Source organism: Podarcis raffonei, chromosome 9, assembly GCF_027172205.1.
Source record: "Podarcis raffonei isolate rPodRaf1 chromosome 9, rPodRaf1.pri, whole genome shotgun sequence".
NCBI lineage: Eukaryota > Metazoa > Chordata > Lepidosauria > Squamata > Lacertidae > Podarcis > Podarcis raffonei.
In genome coordinates, this window is record NC_070610.1 from 66,427,482 (window position 1) to 66,453,440 (window position 25,959).

Sequence of the window (25,959 nt, forward strand, 5' to 3'; positions counted from 1 at the left end):
ACAGTGAAACCAAGTGCTGATCTAAAGCCAGTTGCCAGAGTGTGAATAAAGGGAGACTTCAGTGAGGCCTGTGTGCTGTCTTGCAAGCAAGGATGTGCAAAAATCACATTTGTTCAGGGCAGAACTCTTATTAACCATGGCTTGTTTAGTGCAGCTATAATACTGTTATGACATTAACACAATTTGTGATGTTCAAACCCATTTTGAACCACGGTTTCATATCCTGGTTAATGGCCTAGCCCGTAACCATGGTTTTGGTATTCAGGTCAAGCATAGCATTTAACTATCATTAAGGAAAGCAAAATGTGATTAAAGCATTATATCTGCACTTAAGTTTCCCTGCAGTGGAACACAGTGGGAGAGACTCTTCAGGCTGAAGTTTCCAACTTTATAGGTCAACACACAGTTATAGTACAGCTATACAGTAGTTATGCTTCTCTGTAAACACAGCTGAGATGGAAGCCGACAATCCATCTTGTCCCCAGCAGATTGATTTGAAGCTTCTATTTTCTCTGCCACATGCAGAATACAGAATCTCATTTTGACATCATTAATAGCTTCATCATTCCATTGAACACTGAGCAATCTGACAGCCTCCAACATTTCCGATTTCAGAAGATGCATATAAAGGGCTGGAACGAAATAGTTCTCTGTTCTGGGTATCTGAAACTTTTAATTGCTCAAATCTAGTTCTATCGTTCTTCTTTCTATCATGGTTTTCCCCGTAGGATGGTTCCCCGTAGTGCTATGGTTTTCCCAGTAGTGATGTATGGAAGTAAGAGCTGGACCATAAAGAAGGCTGATCACCGAAGAATTGATGCTTTTGAATTATGGTGCTGGAGGAGACTCTTGAGAGTCCCATGGACTGCAAGAAGATCAAACCTACCCATTCTTAAGGAAATCAGCCCTGAGTGCTCACTGGAAGGACAGATCCTGAAGCTGAGGCTCCAATACTTTGGCCACCTCATGAGAAGAGAAGACTCCCTGGAAAAGACCCTGATGTTGGGAAAGATTGAGGGCACAAGGAGAAGGGGACGACAGAGGACGAGATAGTTGGACAGTGTTCTCGAAGCTACGAACATGAGTTTGACCAAACTGCGGGAGGCAGTGGAAGACAGGAGTGCCTGGCATGCTCTGGTCCATGGGGTCACGAAGAGTCGGACACGACTAAACGACTAAACAACAACAACAAATCGTCCTTCCAGAATTTCTTTCACAGCACACACACACACTATCTACATACACAGACAGAGAGAGAGAGAGATTGTTACATGTTACTTTTTTGATGTAGGTTGCTTATTTTAAAGTTTTGTTTTAGTATTACATTTTTGTATTGCATTAGATTGTTATAAGATGTACATTTTTTGTTTCTTCAGCTTGTATACCGCCTTGAGTATTATAAGATAGAAAGACGGTATAGAAATTAAAAATGATGATGATGATTTTCCCAGAGTTTGTTCCACTGAGCCTCAGAAAGGTGAGTAAAGGGGTGAGGACCTCATATTTATCCACATGGAGGCAGTCACTGAAATTAACTTAACACACTGGGCAGTCAGCCTCTAGTTTATTAAAGCCAGCCTCCTGTACAGCCCACAGCAATACTGCAAATATATTCTCCATCATCATCATTATTTAATTGTGCTTAAATGGTACCATTTTCACAAGCCTTTCCAAAGCCCATTATCCTTTATTGCCACATCATATCGGATTACTTTATCCTCCCCTGTAATCAGAAGTTGCTTTCATTTTCAGATTTTTGTGAGGTTCTGCTCTACAATTTCACTCTCTTCCTACCTTTAAAGCACATCTTAATGAGCAGCTTCTTAAAAGGGGTCACCTGGCCCTCTAGAGCTGTTCTGGAAGCTGAATGAGAGGAGGTTTCCCAAATAAGGTACACCCCTGCCTTTGGGGAGTAGCCTGGGAAATTCTTTCCAACATGGCCACAGTTGAGCCTGAAACCAGGCACGTCCACGGGGGGTGGGGGGGAGAGGAGGTTATATTTCCTTCAGGTAGCAAAGTTAGGTAAAGGTAAGGGAACCCCTGACCATTAGGTCCAGTTGTGACCGACTCTGGGGTTGCGGCGCTCATCTCGGTTTATTGGCCAAGGGAGCCGGTGTGCAGCTTCCGGGTCATGTGGCCAGCATCACTAAGCCGCTTTGGTGAACCAGAGCAGCGCATGGAAACACCGTTTCCCTTCCTGCCGGAGCAGTACCTATTTATCTACTTGCACTTCATGCTTTCGAACTGCTAGGTTGGCAGGAGCAGGGACCGAGCAACGGGAGCTCATCCCATCGTGGGGATTCGAACCACCGACCTTCTGATCGTCAAGTCCTAGGCTCCCGTTCCGGCGGGAGGTAAACGGCGTTTCCGTGCGCTGCTCTGGTTCGCCAGAAGGGGTTTCGTCATGCTAGCCACATGACCCAGAAGCTGTACGCCGGCTCCCTCGGCCAATAAAGCGAGATGAGCACCACAACCCCAGAGTCAGTCACAATAAGGGGTCCTTTTACCTTTACCTTTATGACCTGTTAAACTGTGTGGTGTTATTGTTTCGTTAGTATGTTATATATTTTTGTGTTTTTATATTGTAAACTGCCCTGTGATCCTCAGATGAAGGATGAAATTTAATAATAATAATACAATTATAGTGATAGTGATAAAAAACCCAGCATAAATTATTAGGCTGACCATGGTTCCCCATTTTGGCGAAGCCACATCCTGCTTTCTCCAATCACCAGATATCATAGAGGACGTTAGGTTTGAGCAAGGGGAATGGAGGCTGGGGCCAAAGGCGGCTTCTGAAGCACTGCTGATCCACTTCCTGGAGACTGTGAAGTCCAAAGCTGAGGCTGTTGTGCTGCAGCAGATTAACAGAATGCTTCCTGCTTTATACAGTTTTGCAGTTGGAGTTATGACATAACCTCCGCCTCCCATTTCAGTTAGGCTTCAGATTGACAAGGCATTAAATTTAATAATCCCCTATTATCACTTCAGGAAGCTCTTGCATGCTACATAAATTGCACCAAACAAACAGCCTCTCATGCCCAAACTAGAATTACCTGCAAAAGGTCAATGCGTCTGGGAGGGTTTGGATCAAGCATGTCTGGTGTGTGTGTGTGTGTGTGCGCGCGCGCGCATGCTTCTTTCTTCAGAATAACTCCTTCTAGAAAGAAACTGGTAGCACAGCCAGCCCAAGGCATTTTGCTGCCTGGGGTGAAGGCCAAGATGGTGCCTCATCCAACCTCCCCGTTCCAAGTACAGAAGCTGGCTGGACGTCAACACTGATGGCAGGACAGCATCCTCTACACAAGTAAAGGCAGAAGGCTAGCTTGAGAGAGGATAAGACAGGCTGCATGGGATACCTAAAGTATCAAATGTGGTGATAGTAATAATAATACAACAAAACAACAACACCACAAACTGGCTTATAAAACCAAATTTACTAGAATAATAGCTAGAATAGAGATAGACTTACAGTGGTACCTCGGGTTAAGTACTTAATTCGTTCCGGAGGTCTGTTCTTAACCTGAAACTGTTCTTAACCTGAAGCCTGGAGATACTAAATATGGAGTGGATAAATGTACAACTCACATCTGAAGGCAGCCCTGTTTAGGGAAGCTTTTAATGTTTAATGGTTATTGTATTTTAGCGTTTTGTTGGAAGCCACCCAGAGTGGCTGGGGAAACCCAGCCAGATGGGCAGTGTATAAATTAATAATAATAATAATAATAATAATAATAGTAATAATTATTATTATTATTGACAAGTTACATGTGCAGTAAACGTTATACAGACTGGATAAATGAACCATTCAACAAGTAGCATATTTTTGCATATTCTCCAGTGTGCTACCCTTGCTGTTGTGGCACCATGGGGTTGCCGTTCTGTGATTGGACTTATGCTACTTGTTGAACGGTTCATTTATCCAGTCTGTATAACGTTTACTGCACATGTAACTTGTTAAGATAGAGTTGTAGATTTATCCACTCCATGTTTACAGTATCACCAGGCTTTGTCTTGCACATGGCACCTTAGTATGTTTGTTGTTTGAATGGTTACAAGTCTATCTCTATTCTAGCTATTATTCTAGTAGATTTGGTTTTATACTTATAAGCCAGTTTATGGTGGTGTTGATTTGTTGTATGGGATACCTCACCAGCAATCTGTGCTAACCCCTCACTCCCCCCGCTCCCTAAGCGCTGTTACCTCTTCAGCTTTTGACACCTTCTCCTCCCAACCTTCTCCCCTCTGACCACCATCTTGTCCCACCACCAGTCTCCTGGCTCTGAGCCTTATTGGTGGATCCCCAGCTGGCTCCTCCCACCATTCCTCTGCACCCAGCCAGTTCATGACAGGCCATGCCCCCTTTTGCCCTAACGGACCAGGAGTAACCCCACTGAACTCAGTGGGGCATTTCTGAATTAATATGTTTAGGGTTGTGCTGCAACAGAAATGACAGCTGTTGTATTAAACCTCTCACCCCACCACAAAAAGCCTCTCCCTCTTCATTCTCTTCATATTTAAGATAATGCCGTTGATGTATTTCACGCATAGTTAGCATCTGAAATAGTCTAGCTTCATGGGAAAGATTATTGTAAGTTATGGTGGTGGGAAAAACAAGTATTTGGCTTTTGGAAGCAGGGATTTGAGACTATAATCAATTGCAGGGTAAATTAACTTACTTATTAAATACAGACTGTGCCAACTATGGAGGAAATCACTTGAAAAGCTCTACTGAAAGAAAAGACTTGGCTAGAGACACAACTAACTTGATAGCAGGCTGCTCCATACGCAGATTATTTATAATTTATCGGGATTTATAACTAGACCAATTCCCAAGGGCTCGGGCTGAGAGAAATTGCATCAATTAAACAAGATTAAAGGGGTTATATAAAACATGCACTGTTATTTTGAATCCTTGTTTGGTTCCAGCCACTGAGAGCCAATCTACATCTTGAAAAAGGACATGTGGTACAGTCCTCTCAGAACTAAACCACTTGAGAAAAGAGGTGAGGAAATCACGTATTTGTTTTGTATTCTTCAAATTTATAAACTTATTCACAACCTAAGGTCATCAAGGCAGTGTACAGGGTAAAAAATAAAACAAAATGCAAAAAAATGTAAATGTTGAAAACTATAAAAACTATTTTGAAAGCTCTAAAACAAAATTATGGAAATACAATTACTATTTTATACATGACTATTTTATATACAATTACAATTACTATTTTACAAATGACTGGGTCATACCGTCTTAACCAAACATTTTCAGTGGGCACCTAAACATCACTATGCCACCCTAACTTTGACTGGCAATTGATTCCAGAGGGCTGGAGCTGCAACACTAAAATCCCAGCCTTTACCCTTTATACAGCTTTCTTCTACATTGGAATCAGCACCTTGTGCTTGCCTCCCTGGGCTCCTTTGGGAGGAAAGGTAGGATGTACAGTAAATTGAATCAATAACAACAAGAAGAGGAAGAGGCAAGGCAGCAGCTATTTAATATAACAAGTGAAAGATATAGAAAACCCCACAGACACTCCCTTTATTTTCTTATCTAAGATTTTGGTCAACCACTGGGCTGGGCCTTTTTCTACGGTGTCCTCTCTCAGAAAGGAATTCGCTTGTATTGTTCTAACTGACATTCCAAGACCGTTTTCTTTAGCTTGTATTGTTCTAACTGACACTCCAAGACCGTTTTCTTTAGGCTAATATTTCTTCTGACACTTTTGGTTCAGATTATTGTGATACCATATTGTGATTCCATTTGTGTATTGCTGTTTCTTCTAAAACAAAAAACAACAGAAGCCTACTCTGTCAGAGAGAAGTTGAAACCAGAACTTTAAACTCAAAGTTTAGACACAGGTCTACCACCTCTGTAAAAACTAGGCCTCTAGAAACCCTCAATCAGAGCTGATGGTTAGAACTGGGATTTCCTCTTATTTCTCCTCATGCTTGGCTATACAAAACCAAAATGTCTCTACACCAGCCTTCCCCCAATCTGGTGTCCTTCAGAATTTTGCTGGACTATAACTCCTATCAACCTCAGGCAGTGTGGCCAATGGCTCAGGATGATAGGAGATGTAGTCCTAGATACTTTGGGGACCAAGCTGGAGAAGGCAGCCCTAAATACTTTGCAGAGCAGGCACACTAAGGTGAAAGAGTAATTTCGGAGTAAGAACAACATGTCGAGTGGGAAGGACATGGGAATTATTTTTGCACCTGGCTAATATTCAGATGGATTTTTCAATTCTATACACAATTAAAAAGCAACGATGTAACTTCCCTGGAATGAAAAACATCAGTTGAGCAGGTTGGTAGAGGCTGCTCTGTGTAATTGACACAGTGTTCCAGATTAAGCCACTGAATTGAAAGATAGATGCCAGCACAGTGTGTATTTTTCTGAGAAATAGCATACTCTAGCACACACAAAGAAAACTGAAAAGACAAATAAACTGGAGATGGTAAAAAAAAAAAAAGAATTTGGTTGCCAGCCAGAGCCAGCCAGCTTACTTGTTCAGTAGCAATGAAGGAAGGCACAGCTGCTGAAATCCGCCTTGCTAATCTCTCCAGAAACCCCTAACATTTCCATTACAATGAATACAGTTGTGTCTTGGTCCACCATCACCTAACATTTTGCTGCCCACTGCCAAAGAAAACATTCAAGCAGGCCAAATCCAGTAAAGGAATCAATGCAACTAAGTCAGACAAGCTTTTCGTGCAGGAGCTCAAAAGGAAAAGAGACCCTGAACTTGTCGTAAGAGTGTACTTTCCTCTACTTGCATTATGAAAACAGACGGAGGGTTGCATCTGGATTTGAGTTTTTGCATTAACAGGCTGGCCACACATCTGTGTCTCGCAATAATCTCCTATCACGCATTTTTACATGCTTCTGATTCACATTGGATGGGCTCCCCAGAGGTGTATACATGCACAATTTTTTTAAAATTACACTTGCATCCTATCCTTTATTCTGTGGTATCCAGAAAGGCGGTCTCATTTCATCCATATGTTAGGTACATCCATAAGGTAAAGGTACCCCTGCCCATACGGGCCAGTCTTGCCAGACTCTAGGGTTGTGTGCTCATCTCACTCTATAGGCCGGGAGCCAGCGCTGTCCGCAGACACTTCCGGGTCACGTGGCCAGCGTGACAAGCTGCATCTGGCGAGCCAGCGCAGCACACGGAACGCCGTTTACCTTCCCGCTATAAAGCGGTACCTATTTATCTACTTGCACCCGGGGGTGCTTTCGAACTGCTAGGTTGGCAGGTGCTGGGACCGAACGACGGGAGCGCACCCCGCCGCAGGGATTTGAACCGCCGACCATGCGATCGGCAAGTCCTAGGCGCTGAGGCTTTTACCCACAGCACCACCCGCGTCCCTTAGGTACATCCATATGCCACCCTAAAACCACCTCTGCCACAGGTTCCGCATCCCTGCAATAAAGGCACTAAAATGACTTTTTTTCCACCTGGCCTCTGGCTCCCTTGACCTGGAAGGACAATAAATGCTTCCGTGTCAGCGTGGGAATTTATGTGGGCAACAATACATTTTACAATAAATCTACCTCACATGACTCCTGACTCATTTGCTCTGTGTCTGCCTATGACCTAGCAATCACAACAAGCCTGCAGGGGAAGGTTAGGCTGAGAGATAATGACTTGCCCACCAATAGGTCTCCAGTCATGGTAACCCTATGGAGCCTCCAGATTTAGAGGCGTTTTGTCTTTGAATACAAGTTGCTATGGTGCTGCAGTGAGGTTAACAGGCTGGCCATTTCGGAAAATCAGATGCTGGAACTAGATGCATCTTTCGCCTGATCTAGTGGCACTCTTCTTGGGGAGTTATGACTAGGATCCACCAAGAGAACTTGGAAGCATTGGAACCCAAGGCTACCTGATCCATTTCAAACCTGAGACTCTGGAATCCTGCTGGATTACTGATGTGACCTCTGAACTTGTTAGTATCCCAACAGAGCTCTCATGAGGACATTCTAGTATGTAGCTAAAAATCCCCTGTGTGCACCATGAGAAGTCCACCATGCAAAGTAAAGGTAAAGGTAAAGGACCCCTGGATGGTTAAGTCCAGTCAAAGGTGACTATGCGGTGCGGCACTCATCTCGCTTTTCAGGCTGAAGGAGCCAGCGTTTGTCCACAGACAGCTTTCCGGGTCATGGGGCCAGCATAACTAAACCATTTCTGGCAAAATGGAACACTGTGACGGAAACCAGAGTGCACGGAAACGCTGTTTACCTTCCCGCTGCAGTGGTACCTATTTATCTACTTGCACTGGTGTGCTTTCGAACTTCTAGGTTGACAGGAGCTGTGACCCCGTTGAGAGGATTCGAACCACTGACCTTCTGCTCAGCAAGCCCAAGCAGCTCAGTGGTTTAGACCACAGCGCCACCCGCATCCCTTGTAACTACTGAGCTGCATCGCAGCACCCCCTCCCCTAATTCTTATAACAAGGTCAGAGTCGCCTCACTGAGCAAGTTTAGAGTGAAATGATTTCTTATATACTTCTGATTTTAAAAAACAAAAACAAAAAAAGTCTGCAGCAAAGGAAAATGACAGCATTAATTTGACTAGAATTCTTCCCCCCACCCCTTGATTCCAGAGCAGTTCATTAAAATCCTAAACAGGTGGCATGTTTGGCAGCCCAACTGTGTATATGCAGCAGACAGATTTATTATGCCTTTCATTTTTTAAATATTTATGCACCAATGGAGACGGTGAGATAAAATACCTTCCTTGTCAGAGCATCCTGTTAAGAGACGGCTGTGAAAACCGTCGCATCAATCAAAGAGGGCCATAAAGATGTTATCGTCCATTTTATAATTATCATCAATTAAGCACAAACTTTGGAAACGCTCTCTTTTTGAGGGGCCGTTATCTTATTTCACTTCCGAAACAAGCCCAGCCATTTGGCATTGATAGAGAGGGGAGATCCCATAAAAGCAGGGCAAGTAACTAGCATAGCAATCTGAATTAACTGACTATAAAGAGGTTCCCTTGATATACGGAAGAAAGCTGATACAATGACGTGCAGAACATCTATTAGTTCAAAACAGGCTGCATCGTAGTCATCAGACACACAGGGAGTGTGTAAGTGATAGGGAGCATGATAAGGAAAGGCTTCACTCGATTTGTAAAGCACTATATTGCCTGGGATTGGGAAGGAAACCTCAACAGCCACCTTCTTCAATATGCACCTGTTGGGACCCTGAGGTCAGCTTCAGAGGTCTTCCTCTCTGTCCTGGGCAGGTGTACAGAACAGGAACTTTGTACAGTGGTACCTCAGGTTACATACGCTTCAGGTTACATACGCTTCAGGTTACAGACTCTGCTAACCCAGAAATAGTGCTTCAGGTTAAAAACTTTGCTTCAGGATAAGAACAGAAATCGTGCTCCGGCGGCGCGGCGGCAGCAGGAGGCCCCATTAGCTAAAGTGGTGCTTCAGGTTAAGAACAGTTTCAGGTTAAGAACGGACCTCCGGAACGAATTAAGTACTTAACCTGTAATGGCACTGCAACAATTTTGCATGAGATCCAGTGATCCCCTCACTTCCCCTTCCTTTCCTGTTCTTTATCTTGAAAATCTACTGGTTTGGTCAGATATTCAATCACTGCAGATCTGCCATGTAAAGTTTTAACCTGATACTGCTGCCTCGTTGTTTTATCTGGGGTTTTTTTGTTTTGTTTTGTTTCTAAGCCAGTTGGGCACAGATCTTTGTGGAAAAGCTGAGGCATGCATTTCATCAATAATATAAAAGGTGGAGCATACTACTGTAGTGTGGAGCATTTGTGTTCAGGGTTTCAGCCAGCCAGCAATGCTCCCCCAACCCACTCAAAGATAATCCATTCCATTCCCCGCTAACCAATTTTCAGGTTTAGCCCCTTTGACAAACACTCAGCATTCCGTGGCCCCTGAACATGTTCTGCCCTCACAGGAATGTTTGGCGTTTCTCCCCACCTTCCTTTTGCTCCCCTCCAAAGTCTTTTTGTGCTTCATCAAATCTTGGAGTTCCCCCAAACCTGCTAATACCACTCTCCTGTGCATGGAAGGTAGGCTATATAAGATAATAGTAACAAGCCAAGTTGAAGAATGTGCTCAAAGGCTCATGATTATTTTTTTTTTTAAGTTAATTGCTTTCACCCTTGTGCCTTGGCAAAGTAAAACTAACCACTATGGGCAACTAACCACCGTGGATACAGAAAACCTCTGAGGAACATGTTCTTCTTCCCAGTTCTACACAAAGTAAGGTACAACCCCTGTTATCCCTTGGCAAGCTCTCCCAGGAGGGGAGGCTAGCAGAATCATTTCTTATTCTGTTTGAGGAAAGATCTTCAGATAGTTGTGTAAAATAAATAAATACGTGGAAATCAATCAATGTGATGCTGTAATTTGGTGAGGTATAAAGATAAAGGTTCACATGTCTATGGCTATTCCAACAAGCATCAGCTGCTAAGACAAATGCAGAAGTGAAACGGGAAACTTTCAGGAGCCTAAAACATTAATCACGCCTGAGAACCAAAGCAAGCTGGCGTTTCAAAGCTCCCTGGAGCCTGACTTTCTGCTTTGCCACGTGGATTCTAGTTGACATTCAGCCTACGTCTGTGCTTCTCAGTACATTCACTTGATATTAGGACTCTTCCTTTACGCTTCTCAAGATCTAAAATATAGTCAGAACCATCCTGCAATTTCAATAAAGTGGCTTTAAGAAGGCATGATATCAGGGCTGGCCCAAGACATTTTGCCCCCTGAGGCAAAGGACAAGATTCTGTGTGCCCTGCCCTGCTTCAAGTGTTTGGGGCATTCTCTGTGGCAGTCCCAAAACCCCTCCCCACAGAGATGTCCCTGCGTAAAAGCTTTACCATATACTTAAGATGCACCTCTTTGCCTCTGACACCTGAGAGAGAGTTTGTTAGCACACCCACACTATTCTTCTGATTGTAAATTGCTTTCGCTGATTTTTATACTGCATTTTGATATTGTCCTGGAGCCTTATGGTGAAGGGTGGGTAAAGGAAGCCAATAAATATAGTAGAGAAGTCAACCTGTGTCACGGGACTGCCAAGGAAAACCTTTGAATCTGGGGGAGGAGAAGAGTCAGAACAGGAACAGTCAGAAAGAGACGGTCAGGAAATGACAGAAGGGGGAGAGAGCAGGAGGCAGCCAGGAGGTGTCAAGGCTCTCTGATGCTGAAGCAGAGCCCCAGCACCGCACAGGGAGCTCAGGAAAGGAGAGGGTTAAAGCGCAGGGATCAGAGACGTCCCATGAGGCTTCCCCGCCTCTTCTGTTGGAGGAGAATCAGGAGAAGACCACTCCCTGAATCGGAACCGGACGATTCGGATGCCTAACTTGTACTGTGCTGCTTGTACATATGTAAAATTTTTGTTGCTGTTTAGTCATTTAGTTGTGTCCGACTCTTTGTGACCCCATGGACCAGAGCACAACAGGCACTCCTGTCTTCCACTGCCTCCCGCAGTTTGGTCAAACTCATACTGGTAGCTTCGAGAACACTGTCCAACCATCTCGTCCTCTGTCGTCCCCTTCTCCTTGTACCCTCCATCTTTCCCAACATCAGGGTCTTTTCCAGGGAGTCTTCTCTTCTCATGAGGTGGCCAAAGTATTGGAGCCTCAGCTTCACGATCTGTCCTTCCAGTGAGCACTCAGGGCTGATTTCCTTAAGAATGGATAGGTTTGATCTTCTTGCAGTCCATGGGACTCTCAAGAGTCTCCTCCAGCACCATAATTCACAAGCATCAATTCTTTGGCGATCAGCCTTCTTTATGGTCCAGCTCTCACTTCCATACATCACTACTGGGAAAACCATAGCTTTAACTATACGGACTTTGGTTGGCAAGGTGATGTCTCTGCTTTTTAAGATGCTGTCTAGGTTTGTCATTGCTTTTCACATATGTAAAATAAAGAACTGTAAATATCTCTCTGGGTGAGCAGAGGGTGCTTACTGCGAAGAGCATACACAAACCTTCACAACTTGACTTTCAGTTGAATCTGGCAATGGGACAGCATCCACTACCATGTCAGAGGCAGCGATGTAAGACGGCAGTACTTTTCCAGTACTGCCCCCTCCTTATTTCTCTCATGCAGCACCGTGGCTGTTCCACTGCAGATCATCCTATTTGTCAAAACTGTGTCAAAACTATGCAACTTACATAATTTGCATAATTATTTATGTAAATTGATTAAATTACACTGACATTATGTTCTTCCACCCCCTTTTATTTCAAAGCAAAGGAAACACGGTGCAATTGAGGGAGATGCAATCTGTTACATATAACTTCATGGATCCGTCATGGATCACTGCCTTGCCGTGGCAAAGGGGCTTGAATAACTCAGAGAAGCTATGAGCTATGCCGTGCAGGGCCACCCAAGATGGACAGGTCATAGTGGAGAGTTTTGACCAAATGTGATCCACCTGGAGCAGGAACCCGCAAGCCGCTCCAGTATCTCTGCCAAGAAAACCCCATGGACAAATGGTTGGACAGTGTTCTCGAAGCTACCAGCATGAGTTTGACCAAACTGCAGGAGGCAGTGGAAGACAGGAGTGCCTGGTGTGCTCTGGTCCATGGGGTCACAAAGAGTCGGACACGACTAAACGACTAAACAACAACAACATATCACTTGTGGATGGAAAGCAACAATGTTTAATATTGATCATATCCGCCGGATTGATTTCTGTTAAAGGCTTGGGGCGAATAATTGAACACCAGCAGTTTCCACTCCTGTTTCCATTTTTTGTCAGCAAGCCCTGAGCTCTCTAGTTTGAAAGCACCAAGCTAGCTTAAGGGGCTCAGTGCAGAAAGAAATCCAAGATGTTTATATGCCTTTAAAATTCCTTGATACATGCCTATAAACCTAGGGAGGGGTGGCAGAGAAAGGGACACCGAGAGAAATAAATAGCACCCACCAAACTGTATCCAGTTCAAGCAAGTGTGTTAAGGCTTCCAGATTAATGCTAGTGGATTTTTCTTTTTCTTTTAGTCTAGCTTTGAGTTCATTCAATTTTTCTTTCCTCACAAGCCAATGCATTTGGCAAGGAAACAACTAATAAAAATCTCTACCCATAGCAACAAGTCATGTTGTTCTTCTGGCTGCTTATTCAGCTGAAAATACTGCTTTTATCTCAGATGTAATGGGCAAAGGAGGATTCTCTTGAGTGGTTATGGGCTAAAAGAATTTGATTCTCCACCTCCAGACCCAGATTACTGAAAACTTTCCCAGATATTTTGCTTTGCTACTTGAATCAGCAATGCAAGGCTTGTAAGGAATACAGCTGTTGCTTTGGGGGGGGGACGACTATAAACCTTGCTTTTAAAAGAACAGGACAAAATCCTTGTTTTTAGATAAGCAGGAAACAAAATCCATTCGTAGTCACCTTTGCTATCATCTATTTTCTTTATCTCAAAATGTCAGTCAATGGCTGCAAAAATCATTACATCGTAACAAGGGGTGAATAAATCTGTCAGTTTTGGTTTCTCTCAGTCTCCCGGTTTTGTTTTTTTTTTTTTTTTGCAGCCTTTAAATTCAGTTCTTCCCATTTCCACTGCAATTTGTGATTTATTTATTTATTTATTTATTTTAAAAAATGCTTAGTGCAAATTTATCTTAATAAAAACATTTTTTGGCAAAACAATTTTCCCTCATACAACTCCTTTTTGCATGCTATTTGCATATGCACTCCTATGCACACTTTGCACTAGGATGTGTATTTATTGTACATATCCACTCCATTGTGGAATTTAATAAAAAGTAAAGTGAGCTTTCATCATGCGAAAGGCTGGGCTGGATGAATACCTAGCCGGAATTAAGATTGCCGGAAGAAATATCAACAACCTCAGATATGCAGATGACACAACCTTGATGGCAGAAAGTGAGGAGGAATTGAAGAACCTTTTAATGATGGTGAAAGAGGAGAGCGCAAAATATGGTCTGAAGCTCAACATCAAAAATCGAAGATCATGGCAACTGGTCCCATCACCTCCTGGCAAATAGAAGGGGAAGAAATGGAGGCAGTGAGAGATTTTACTTTCTTGGGCTCCATGATCACTGTGGATGGTGACAGCAGTCACGAAATTAAAAGACGCCTGCTTCTTGGGAGAAAAGCAATGACAAACCTAGACGGCATCTTAAAAAGTAGAGACATCACCTTGCCAACAAAGGTTCGATTAGTAAAAGCTATGGTTTTCCCAGTAGTGATGTATGGAAGTGATGTATGAACCATAAAGAAGGCTGATCGCCAAAGAATTGATGCTTTTGAATTATGGTGCTGGAGGAGACTCTTGATAGTCCCATGGACTGCAAGAAGATCAAACCTCTCCATTCTTAAGGAAATCAGCCCTGAGCGCTCACTGGAAGGACAGATCCTGAAGCTGAGGCTCCAATACTTTGGCCACTTCATGAGAAGAGAAGACTCCCTGGAAAAGACCCTGATGTTGGGAAAGATGGAGGGCACAAGGAGAAGGGATGACAGAGGACGAGATGGTTGGATAGTGTTCGCGAAGCTACCAGCATGAGTTTGACCAAACTGCGGGAGGCAGTGGAAGACAGAAGTGCCTGGCGTGCTCTGGTCCAGGGGGTCACGAAGAGTCGGAGACGACTAAACGACTAAACAACAACAACAACAAAAGTGAGCTGGCCATGCTAAGGAGCCACATTTCAGGGAAGAGGCAGCAGTGGATCTCCTGCATCAGCAGGCAGTTGAACTAGATTACAGCTTTGGGGGTACCTTCTAAAGCAGGCATGGCCAAACTTGGCCCTCCAGCTGTTTTGGGACTACAATTCCCATCACCCCTGCCCACTGGTCCTGTTAGCTAGGGATGATGGGAGGGCCAAGTTTGACCATGCCTGTTCTAAAGCAATGATCATGTGATTCTAGACTAGGTGCCAGGTAAGAATGCCAAGGTAAGAATGCCAAGAACATTCCCTGGTCAGGAGGGTCATAACTGGAAAAAAAACTTTCTCCCTGCCCTCGCCAGTCACCAACTGCATGTGGAAGGAAATTGTCTTTAAGTTTTCCATTGTATAAAAAGGTAACCACAACAAGTGTCTTAAAATATAGAGTGGTACCTCAGGTTACAAATGCTTCAGGTTACAAACTCCACTAACCTGGAAGAGTTACCTCGAATTGAGAACTTTGCCCCAGGATAAGAACAGAAATCGTGTGCTGGCAGTGCAGCGGCAGTAAGAGGCCCCATTAACTAGTTACGAACAGTTTCAGGTTAAGAACGGACCTCCAGAATGAATTAACTTCATAACTAGAACTAGAACGTAACTGTACAGGATTTCATTTAGTGTCAAAGTAGCTCTTTAATCTTGAGCATATCCACGTGTAGCTTTGTAGACCTTTCTGAAAATCTTCCCTCTTTCCAACTGAACTCTGGAAAAGGTCATGTCCTTGTTGGCCAAGACTTGAGTAAATCAAAGGGTTGATAAGGTTCATTACTGAGTTATTTGAAGTTTGACAGCTTGCTCTCCTTCCCAGGCTGAGAGAAAGATGGCGAAAACAGGAAATTCCTTGGGACAGTGTGACTTTTGTAGCTCCAAAACAATGAACCATGGATGGAGCAATGGAGAACTTCTGAAACAACAATGGGACACTAGCGCCACCCAAGGCATACTGGAGAACAGCAACAACTGACGAAAGACATACGGTATTACAAGGACAGGAAGAAACACTATGGACAGAATAATTGCCACACACAGAAAGGAGACAGTTTGAATGCTTCCTCTGTAGGTGTATAAATCATTTAATGTGTCAATATGAATGGAAGTTGTTAAAGCTGCAGTTGCACTATAAGGGATTGGTATTTTGACTGGACCACAATTGAGGTGTATAAGATCTTGGAACGCAGAAATAAAATAATCAAACCATCAATTCTTGCACATTGGGGGGGCACCTAAATTGTCTAATTTGGCATCTCAATGATTGGCAAATAAAATATTATGCACCTCAAGTAATAAACAAATAAATGGGGGGGTGTCTCAAATTTGCTGCTTCCAGATGTTGCTATGCTATAAATCTCATCACCCCTGAACGCTGGCTATCCTAGCTGGGGCTGATGGAGCCTAACAACATCTAGCACCACATTGGCTACCTCTGTTGAACATAAGCTAGACTGTAACAGAAGTCCATCTGGTCCAGTATTCTGTATCCCCCAGCAGCCAAGCAGGTGTTCTCTTGAAAGCCCATAAGTAAGGCTTGGAAGCAACAGACTTCCCATGCAGATGGCTCCTATAAATGGGCATTAAGTGGAATGATGTGACTCTGAACTTACAGGTTCTATGTAATGATAGATCCAAATTAATATTGATTGATATAGACCTACTGTTCCCGACGCGATTCCAGCAAAATTTACAGCTAGTGCCATACCACTCTTGAACCTGGAGGTACAGCCCCTTCCACAAAAGTGAACAAAAATTACATTTCATCGTTTCCCCTACAGCTCTATAGGGCTTGTAACTGCAGCTGATGAAGAAGATACTGGAGCAGCCTGACTGCCAGAGTGATAAAACAACTATCAGTAACAGCTGGAGGCTCTGCTTGACTCAATTCCACCTACACGGAATCCTCAGCCTCAACCAGAGCTGTTGGAGGTATCAGAATCATGTTAGGCATACTTTCATGTCCTACTGAGAACACAGCAGTACAGTGGTACCTCGGGTTAAGAACTTAATTCATTCTGGAGGTCCGTTCTTAACCTGAAACTGTTCTCAACCTGAGGTACCACTTTAGCTAATGGGGCCTCCTGCTGCTGCTGCGCCGCCACCACACGATTTCTGTTCTTATCCTGAAACAAAGTTCTTAACCCGAGGTACTATTTCTGGGTTAGCAGAGTCTGTAACCTGAAGTGTCTGTAACCTGAGGTACCACTGTACTGCCTACCAAAGGCAAATCTAGTTGATAATATGTTCAAGCCCACCGTTGACGCTTAGATGAATCTCCAGGAACTGGGAACATTTCAATTGTTCTTCATGCAGTTGTTTTCAAGATCTTTTCCTAATCTCATTCATATAGGAAAAGTTCCTGGTCGGATATGCCCGACCAGGGCCGTCTTAAGAATATCTAGCGCCATGGTGCCAAGATCCCTCTGGCGCCCCACCCCCCGTTTCCCAGACTTGTCGACCTTTTCCCAAGCCTCTGCAGAGATTGCTCTCCTCCTGTGGGGGCTTGGGAAGGAAGCTGCACATCTGCCAGCCATATGGTTGATGGGGCGCAGCTGGCGGATGTGCAGGAGGGAAAGGGGAGGCCGCCGGCAAAGCTGTACAGTTCCTCCACTCAGTGGGGCGCCCCTGAGAGGCCAGCGCCCTGGCGCAACATGCCAGTAAACCCAATGGGAAAGACGGCTCTGTGCCCAACATCATTATTAGCTGCAGGATTTGGGCAGGGGCGGAAATAGCCTTTTTATGAAAATGCAGCACTGGCCACAGTATACACAGACTTTTCACAGCAGACTGACCCAATCGAATGCTACCAAATTATCAGAATGCAACTCCTCCCAGCCTTGTAACATTGCATTTCCCTGGGTTTTGCAATGCGTACGTTACAGAAAAGACTTTCTAGTGAAAGCATTGAAAAGCGTGTGTCTTGTGTAAAAGGTTGCGCAATGGGACACAACAGCATGAGGTGCCACAGAAGAGGACAGAAAAGACCTATAACTGACTGGGAGAAATGTAAAGTATTGCACTTGGGCAAAAAAAATGAGAGGCACAAATACAGGATGGGTGACACCTGGCTTGAGAGCAGTACATGTGAAAAGGATCTAGGAGTCTTGGTTGACCACAAACTTGACATGAGCCAACAGTGTGACGCGGCAGCTAAAAAAGCCAATGCAATTCTGGGCTGCATCAATAGGAGTACAGCATCTAGAGCAAGGGAAGTAATAGTGCCACTGTATTCTGCTCTGGTCAGACCTCACCTGGAGTACTGTGTCCAGTTCTGGGCACCACAGTTCAAGAAGGACACTGACAAACTGGAACGTGTCCAGAGGAGGGCAACCAAAATGGTCAAAGGCCTGGAAACAATGCCTTATGAGGAACGGCTAAGGGAGCTGGGCATGTTTAGCCTGGAGAAGAGGAGGTTAAGGGGTGATATGATAGCCATGTTCAAATATATAAAGGGATGTCACATAGAGGAGGGAGAAAGGTTGTTTTCTGCTGCTCCAGAGAAGCGGACACGGAGCAATGGATCCAAACTACAAGAAAGAAGATTCCACCTAAACATTAGGAAGAACTTCCTGACAGTAAGAGCTGTTCGACAGTGGAATTTGCTGCCAAGGAGTGTGGTGGAGTCTCCTTCTTTGGAGGTCTTTAAGCAGAGGCTTGACAACCATATGTCAGGAGTGCTCTGATGGTGTTTCCTGCTTGGCAGGGGGTTGGACTCGATGGCCCTTGTGGTCTCTTCCAACTCTATGATTCTATGACTTCTAGCAAGACCAAATGGAACAGAATTAGCTGCTCGGACCATCGACACTAGGAATGGTGATTCACTCTTACCCTGCATCCAGACATGAACTGAATGTTTTGAGCTCAGGGCAAGCTCCTTACCTCTGTGAAGATGGAACGAGGCTCAGCAGGACTCAGCATTCCATGTGGATGCAGCAGTAGAAGGGATGGGAAGCAGGACCCCCTCCAGAGACTCTGCTGAAACACCAGCTCCACTTTGCTCTTTGTCACCCTGAACTGTTTTCTTTCCAGCTCACCTTTTTAAGGCCCTTGGAACTTCAAGAACTGGTGTCTGAATCTGCTTGCTGAAAACTGTTCTCTCCCACCAATATGGTTGTATTTACAAAGAAGGCTGTATTTACATTTAGGAAACAAGAGCAATTGGATCTCTTTGATTTTCTCTTTGGTGGCCCTCTCCTTTCCCAGAGAACCTCTTTGCCATTTTCAGAAAATTAGCCCAAAGCTTCCTTTGTATTGTTTGCTCTTTAAATTGTTGATTCGGTAAATGCTGCTGTAGATTTTATATCTGCAATTACTGTTTTACATTATTTTGCATTGTTTTTCAACGTTGTTGTAGGCTACTGTGAGAGCTCTTGGGGTCTAAGCATTTGTAGTTGCAGAATAATGTTCCCCTGAGATATAATTCCTTCCGCAGTATCAGCCATGAGCAACAAAGGTACCTTGTCAAGCTACTCGGTTTACATGCAGGGGAAAAACAGAAAGGGTGGTTTTGCAGGCAGCATCATGGATGTTTGTTCTGAAGCCATTCTTTTTTACACAAACAAATATAAAAACTTAGTCTGATATTATTCATTTCAACTTAGCCATCCAAATACTAATGGGAGACGAAGATCCATTGCTGAATGGAAGACATCAATGGCTCGTAACAGAGAGGATTATTAGTTCGTTAAGGAACGCATTGCATCTCATTTGCATATCAAAGCACAGGTTAGAACATCTTTCCTCTGCATGTCCGTGTTCTGGCAATGTTAATGGGAGCAGTGAATTTATTCAAAGTGGAGTATAATTCATAATAATCACCTCTAATGAGATTTCATTTTCACTCTAAAGAAATGGAGGCTACCGGGTGTATTTTACTGAATGAATTCTTTATTTAAGTAATAAGAATCAAACCTGTAGCATTTCCTGGGGATTCATTGCCAGTTGCAAAATATGATGGGCAGGTAGTGCTTTGTCAGACTAAGATCATGATAGTCTGCCATTGCTGATATGTCTGTATGGTGGGTCTAAAAGGCTGCTTCCCTTTTCTGTCCTTCTCCTTGGCTCCCTCAAAAAGTATATTTCATGTGTTTTAGCTTTCTGTGTTATGGCCATGCTTATTTTGATTTTTGTAAGCTGCATTGAGTTCTGGTTCGGAGGGGGGGAGGCAGGGTATAAATAAAGAAAATAAGAAAAAAAGGCCTTGCTTAGAAGTAGAAGTTGCAGCTGGGAGATGTTGCTAAAACTCCTCCACTGACTTACCCACCACACAGAATTATCAGATTGCAACATGGAGGTTTATGGCTCTGTTGACAAATTAATGGAAAATAGGCTGTAGAGCTCAAGTTGCCAGGCTGTGAATTGGAGGTCTGTACTATATCTTTAAATCACCCCCCCCCCCGGCCATGAGAGGTGAGATAGGTCCAGAGAAACATCAGCTTTCTCCTCTCTGTCCCATCAGTCCCTTTTACCTGCCATGTTGTTCACTAAAGCAAGTGAAGGTGAGACCGGAAAATAGGACCAAGACAGGAGACAACCACAAAAGTTGTAACTCCCCCACTGCAGTGGAGAATATCTCAGTCAATCGCTCTCATACATACAGTGGTACCTCAGGTTACATACACTTCAGGTTACAGACTCTGCTAACCCAGAAATATTACCTCGGGTTAAGAACTTTGCTTCAGGATGAGAACAGAAATTGTGCAGCGGCAGCAGCGGGAGGCCCCATTAGCTAAAATGGTGCTTCAGGTTAAGAACAGTTTCAGGTTAAGAACGGACCTCCAGAACGAATTAAGTACTTAGAAGAAGAAGAGTTTGGATTTGATATCCCGCCTTTCACTCCCCTTCAGGAGTCTCAAAGCAGCTAACAATCTCCTTTCCCTTCCTCCCCCACAACAAACACTCTGTGAGGTGAGTGGGGCTGAGAGACTTCAAAGTGTGACTGGCCCAAGGTCACCCAGCAGCTGCGTGTGGAGGAGCGGAGACGCGAACCCGGTTCCCCAGATTACGTGACTACCGCTCTTAACCACTACACCACACTGGCTCTCAAACCCGAGGTACCACTGTACACTTATTATCCTTTCTGTTTTTCTTTAAATTTAGTGGTTTCCTGGTAGTAAACTTTCTGCCAAGATCCCAATTACGGGAGTTCAGATCAAAGTCAGAAGGGAAACACAGAGAGAGGGGGACGGGAGGGGGGTAGGGTTGTCCTCTTTTTCGGGGTTAAAATTTCTGTCCTGGTGTATTTTTTAAATTTGCCAAAAATATCTCTGGCTATACTTTTTGGATGAGAAAAAGACATAACTGGTGGTTGAAGACTTGCTTTCCTCTTCTCTTCTCTTGCCCTCCTCAGCAATATATCACAGCTTCTATAGCCTACATATAGTAAAGGTAAAGGGACCCCTGAACATTAGGTCCAGTCGTGACCAACTCTGGGGTTGCGGCGCTCATCTCGCTTTACTGGCTGAGGGAGCCGGTGTACAGCTTCCGACTCATGTGGCCAGCATGACTAAGAACCAGAGCAGCGCACGGAAATGCCGTTTAACTTTCCCACCGGTGCGGTACCTATTTATATACTTGCACTTTGACGTGCTTTTGAACTGCTAGGTTGGCAGGAGCAGGGACCGAGCAACAGGAGCTCACCCCGTAGCGGGGATTCGAACCGACGACCTTCTGATCGGCAAGTCCTAGGCTCTGTGGTTTAACCCACAGCGCCACCCACATCCCCCTACATATAGTAGGGGTATTTAAAATGAGAGTCGTCATAGCACCCTCTTTTTTGCTCTTCAAACTATGGCAACCCCGGGGGGGGGGGGGGAGAGATACACCAACAGGTTGAAGTTAAAAGCTCGAGAGTTATTGAGCAAGACGTGTCACCTGATCCCATATCATTACTTGCCCTTTTGGAATATTGACAAATAAGAGATTATTCCTACTTCCTTTTTTAAAAAATTATACCTTTCTTCACTCCCTTTCCTCTGCCAGAACATAGAGAGCAGGGACAGGCAACCATGTTACCTTTGTGGATTAGGTTACTTTCTATACAGACTTCCACCCCTGTCTTCACCTCTGTCCTGTTAAGCCAGTGGTTCTCAACCTGTGGGTCCCCAGATGTTGTTGGACTACAACTCCCATCATCCCTGAGCTCTTGCCTTGCTAGCTAGGGGTGATGGGAGTTGTAGCTCAACAACATCTGGGGACCCACAGGTTGAGAAAGGCTGTGTTAAGCAAAAAGTATTGTGTAGACCAGTGTTTCCCAAAGTTGGGTCTCTAGCTGCTTTTGGACTACAACTCCCATCATCCCTAGCTAGCAGGACCAGTGGTCAGGGATGATGGGAGTCATAGTCCAAAAGCAGCTGGAGACCCAAGTTTGGGAAACACTGGTCTAGAGTTCCAAGCAGTTTTCAGCGATGAGCTTTAACTAATGGCCACCAGCCTGGTCTTTTCAATCAACTGTTATCTGTTCACTTTAGCCCTTCTGAACAACCTCAAAATGACCCAATGCCCGTATTGTAACAACAGCTTGGATTGAATCAACGCACAAAAGTATCCAAAATAGAGCCTGCCCAAGTGACAAAAAAAATAACTGCTTAAGAAGCCAATCAATCAGAGATCACGCGTGACAGCTGTGTCGCATTACTCACCCAGGTAAAGGCTAGGAAACTGGTGGCAGACGGCAAAAGAAAATTAGCTGTCAGAATAATTATTTCAGGGATGGCAAATAATAAATAGCAGCTGTCGCCTGCAACACCTGACCAATTCCCGGAAGGTTGGGCTTCTGTGCAGACTCTTTGGGGTCACCTACATTTCCAGGTTATCATCACTGCACAATGGGCAGAAGTTGGAGAAACGATGGGGTGTGGAAATAGCATGCTGCAGACTGGGCACCCTGCTCATCAAGAACCAAGAGATCTTTCTCCTCTCTAGCCTAACGAATGTGCCGAGCGTCAGTAGTTGCCTGCTGCAAATAACATTTTCCGTGAGATCTGGTGTAGCTGTCGTAAGGCATTAAAGTCACAGTCCTGCTCACCGTTTCTCCTTGATAATCAAGCACTGTGAATTAGATTACATGCAGGGCCAGGGAATATATATGAGCAACTGCCCAGGCTCACCTCCCCTGACATGCCATGGCCTCACACCAAAGGTGGCAGTACATCTGGAGTTTCATTAACAAAAGTGGCTGCACTCCAGTTAAAGACAAGTGGTCAGGTTAATTGGGAGTATATTATACCTGTGCTCAAATGCCTGAACTGGCTCCCTCTTGCCTTCCAAGCTCAGCTAAGCAGCTGCGGTGACACTGAATCTGCAAGAATTGTTCTGCCATGGTCAGTTGCCTTGGAACTGCAGAAGTAAGGGGAAGGTCACTCTGACATCGTTCCCCAGCCAGGATTAAGAATGGAGGAGAAACTTGATTTCATTTGCATTTTATTGAGAAACTAGCTAGTTCACACTTCATGAACTAACACACGAACTGAAACACAGATATCCTGTGAAACTTGCACTTCTCTGAATTTTGCAATTCAGCCCAACAATATGTGCAATGATGCATATATAAGGGCGAACTGTTCGCTAAAATGCATACATTAAATAACCTATGAAAAGGTGTTATGTTGGGGAAATTGCTAGCAAAGATGTGTTTATTGGGGGGGGACTGCCCTAAAATGCCGAGAGTTTTTGGTGAGGATCTAAGAAGTAATAATAATAAATTGCTACTGAAATGCAGCGAGCTGAATTTAAAATCTGAAGAATGAGAAACGTTTAGAACCCAAATTGACGGGACTAGTCAGGATTAAGAGTGACTGCAAAATTGCACTATATCCATCCTGGGGGGGGGGGGCAGCAAAGAAAAATCAGCTTGCGCCCAACACAGTGGAAATGTTTGTTGATAAGCCATCTCTTTGTTTTGTGTTGTCAAACTAACCAGCCTCCTCAACCTTTGTCCTCCACTCCCCTTACCTAGGTTGCCAGAGTTAGAGGTAAAGGGACCCCTGACCATTAGGTCCAGTCGTGGCCAACTCTGGGGTTGTGGCACTCATCTCACTTTATTGGCCAAGGGAGCCGGCGTACAGCTGCTGGGTCATGTGGCCAGCATGACTAAGCCGCTTCTGGCGAACCAGAGCAGCGCACGGAAACGCCGTTTACCTTCCCATTGGAGCGGTACCTATTTATCTACTTGCACTGGCGTGCTTTCGAACTGCTAGGTTGGCAGGAGCAGGGACCAAGCAACAGGAGCTCACCTCATTGCGGGGATTCGAACCACCGACCTTCTGATTGGCAAGTCCAAGAGGCTCAGTGGTTTAACCCACAGCGCCACCCTCATCCCTTTTACCTAGGTTGCTACCCCTCACTCAATTTCCAGGATGCAAGTACTGCCAGCTGCAATTGCTAAAGATCAAATTACAGTGGTACCTCTGGTTAAGAACTTAATTCATTGTGGAGGCCCGTTCTTAACCTGAAACTGTTCTTAACCTGAAACACCACTTTAGCTAATGGGGCCTCCTGCTGCCGTTGCGCCGCTGCTGCACGATTTCTGTTCTCATCCTGAAGCAAAGTTCTTAACCTGAGGTACTATTTCTGGGTTAGCGGAGTCTGTAACCTGAAGCGTCTGTAACCTGAAGTGTCTGTAACCCAAGGTACCACTGTACCAACAGAAAAGAAGCCGCTGCTTTCTCCCGCTAAAATAGTGAACTCAGTTCTAGACACACGGATCTCTACTTAACCAAAAGGGCAAGGTTCTTGTGCAAGAGGGAGACATCCATCGGTTTTGGGAAACTCCAAAAATTGCAGAAGTAAAAAAAAACAAAAAACCCAAAAGAACACAGAGATATCACTGAACATGCTCAGTGGGCATGGAATTGAAAGGGGGCGGAATAGAAAACTGAGTGAGAGAGGGGATAGAATGGAAATTTCCTAGAGGAAGGCATGACTGACTGGCTGAAACTCCTGAAGAGGAGCACTCCATACGGCAATACGTCACTGCACATCCCACTTGTGAATTCTTACTAAGAACCAGCTCTTCTTCACACCTAAAACAGAACAACCCCCTCCCACAGTGTGGATAGGTGCATACAGACAGAATCCAAAGTGATTTTAATGACAATAACTAAAAGAGCATACTGGCAACGACCTGCTTTCTCAGGAGCAGCTCGCAACCTGTGTTCGAAAAACATCAATAGCATAATTACAGATAAGTGGCATGTCAAGACATTTAAAATGAATGTTGCGCCCTGAAAACTACATGTGCTATCTCCAGAGGGTGTTTTCTGCAGACAGTGGGTAAACAAAGCCATTAACAATCAATTCTTAAGATGCTTCTAAGTGGAAATGGGGAACTGTCTGTAAAGTTCAGTGGGCTACAGACATTCCTGGGAGCTAGAGACAGACAATGGTTTAAGAGAGTCAACAGTGGAAGGGCAAAGCCAGAACAGTTGACACTCTTGGTTTAAGAATTTTGGGGGGGAGAGGCTGGGGGGTTAACCAGTGTCTGGGGGGGGGAGTTTGATAGGTGAGGGTGGTAGGTGGAGTTTGTGGGCATGGGCACAGTTCTCTCTTTCTCTCTGTGTGTGTGTGTGTTTACACGGAAGAAAATAACCTAAAAATGAGTATAATATATTCTAAAGTAATGAAATCCTACGTACCTGGGGTAATTAAAGTGCCATAACATCTGCCGCCTTGCAGGAGGAAACAAAATCTAATTCTAACTCCTGAGGTTCTAAAACACTCATAAACCCCCTAATGGCACCCTCGTGGTACCGAAGGGGATGGAGAGAGGCATGTCGGCCCCTAGTAATCGAAATAGCAAAACTAACTGGAGCTGAGAGATGGAAACATTTCACTGGAGATAGCTGTGAGACATGCTTTTATATTAATTAATGGGCTAGCAGACATTCAGGCTGCATCTGTATTGACAAAAGTTAAAAGAAAAATAAAACAGAAGAAATACCCCTGCGTTCTTTTAGAGCTTCACGGCAACATGCCTGCAGTTGAATATTCTGCTCCCCACCCCACTGTTCCCTAGTTCTCTGAGCAATGTCTAACTGGGGAACACCTGCCTTATACCAGGTGAGACTGACTGTCCATCTCCAGCAGTATTGTCTACACTGACTGACAGTAGCTCTCCGTGGTCTCATGCAGATGGTCTTTCACATCACTGGACCCTTTTTAAAAAAACAACAACAACTGGAGATGCCACCTTCTGTATACAAAGCACTCTACCACTGACTTTTTACAACAATAATTCTTAAAGCCACCTGGGGAAAATAAAGTACGACACACAC

At 44.4% G+C, this 25,959-nt stretch overlaps 1 protein-coding gene across 3 annotated transcripts in view; it reads right to left on the minus strand.

Annotated features, from left to right (window-relative positions):
• The window catches only part of ARHGAP24 (Rho GTPase activating protein 24), a 353,954-nt gene that overhangs the window by 213,232 nt on the left and 114,763 nt on the right, over nucleotides 1–25,959 (minus strand). The window lies entirely within an intron of this gene.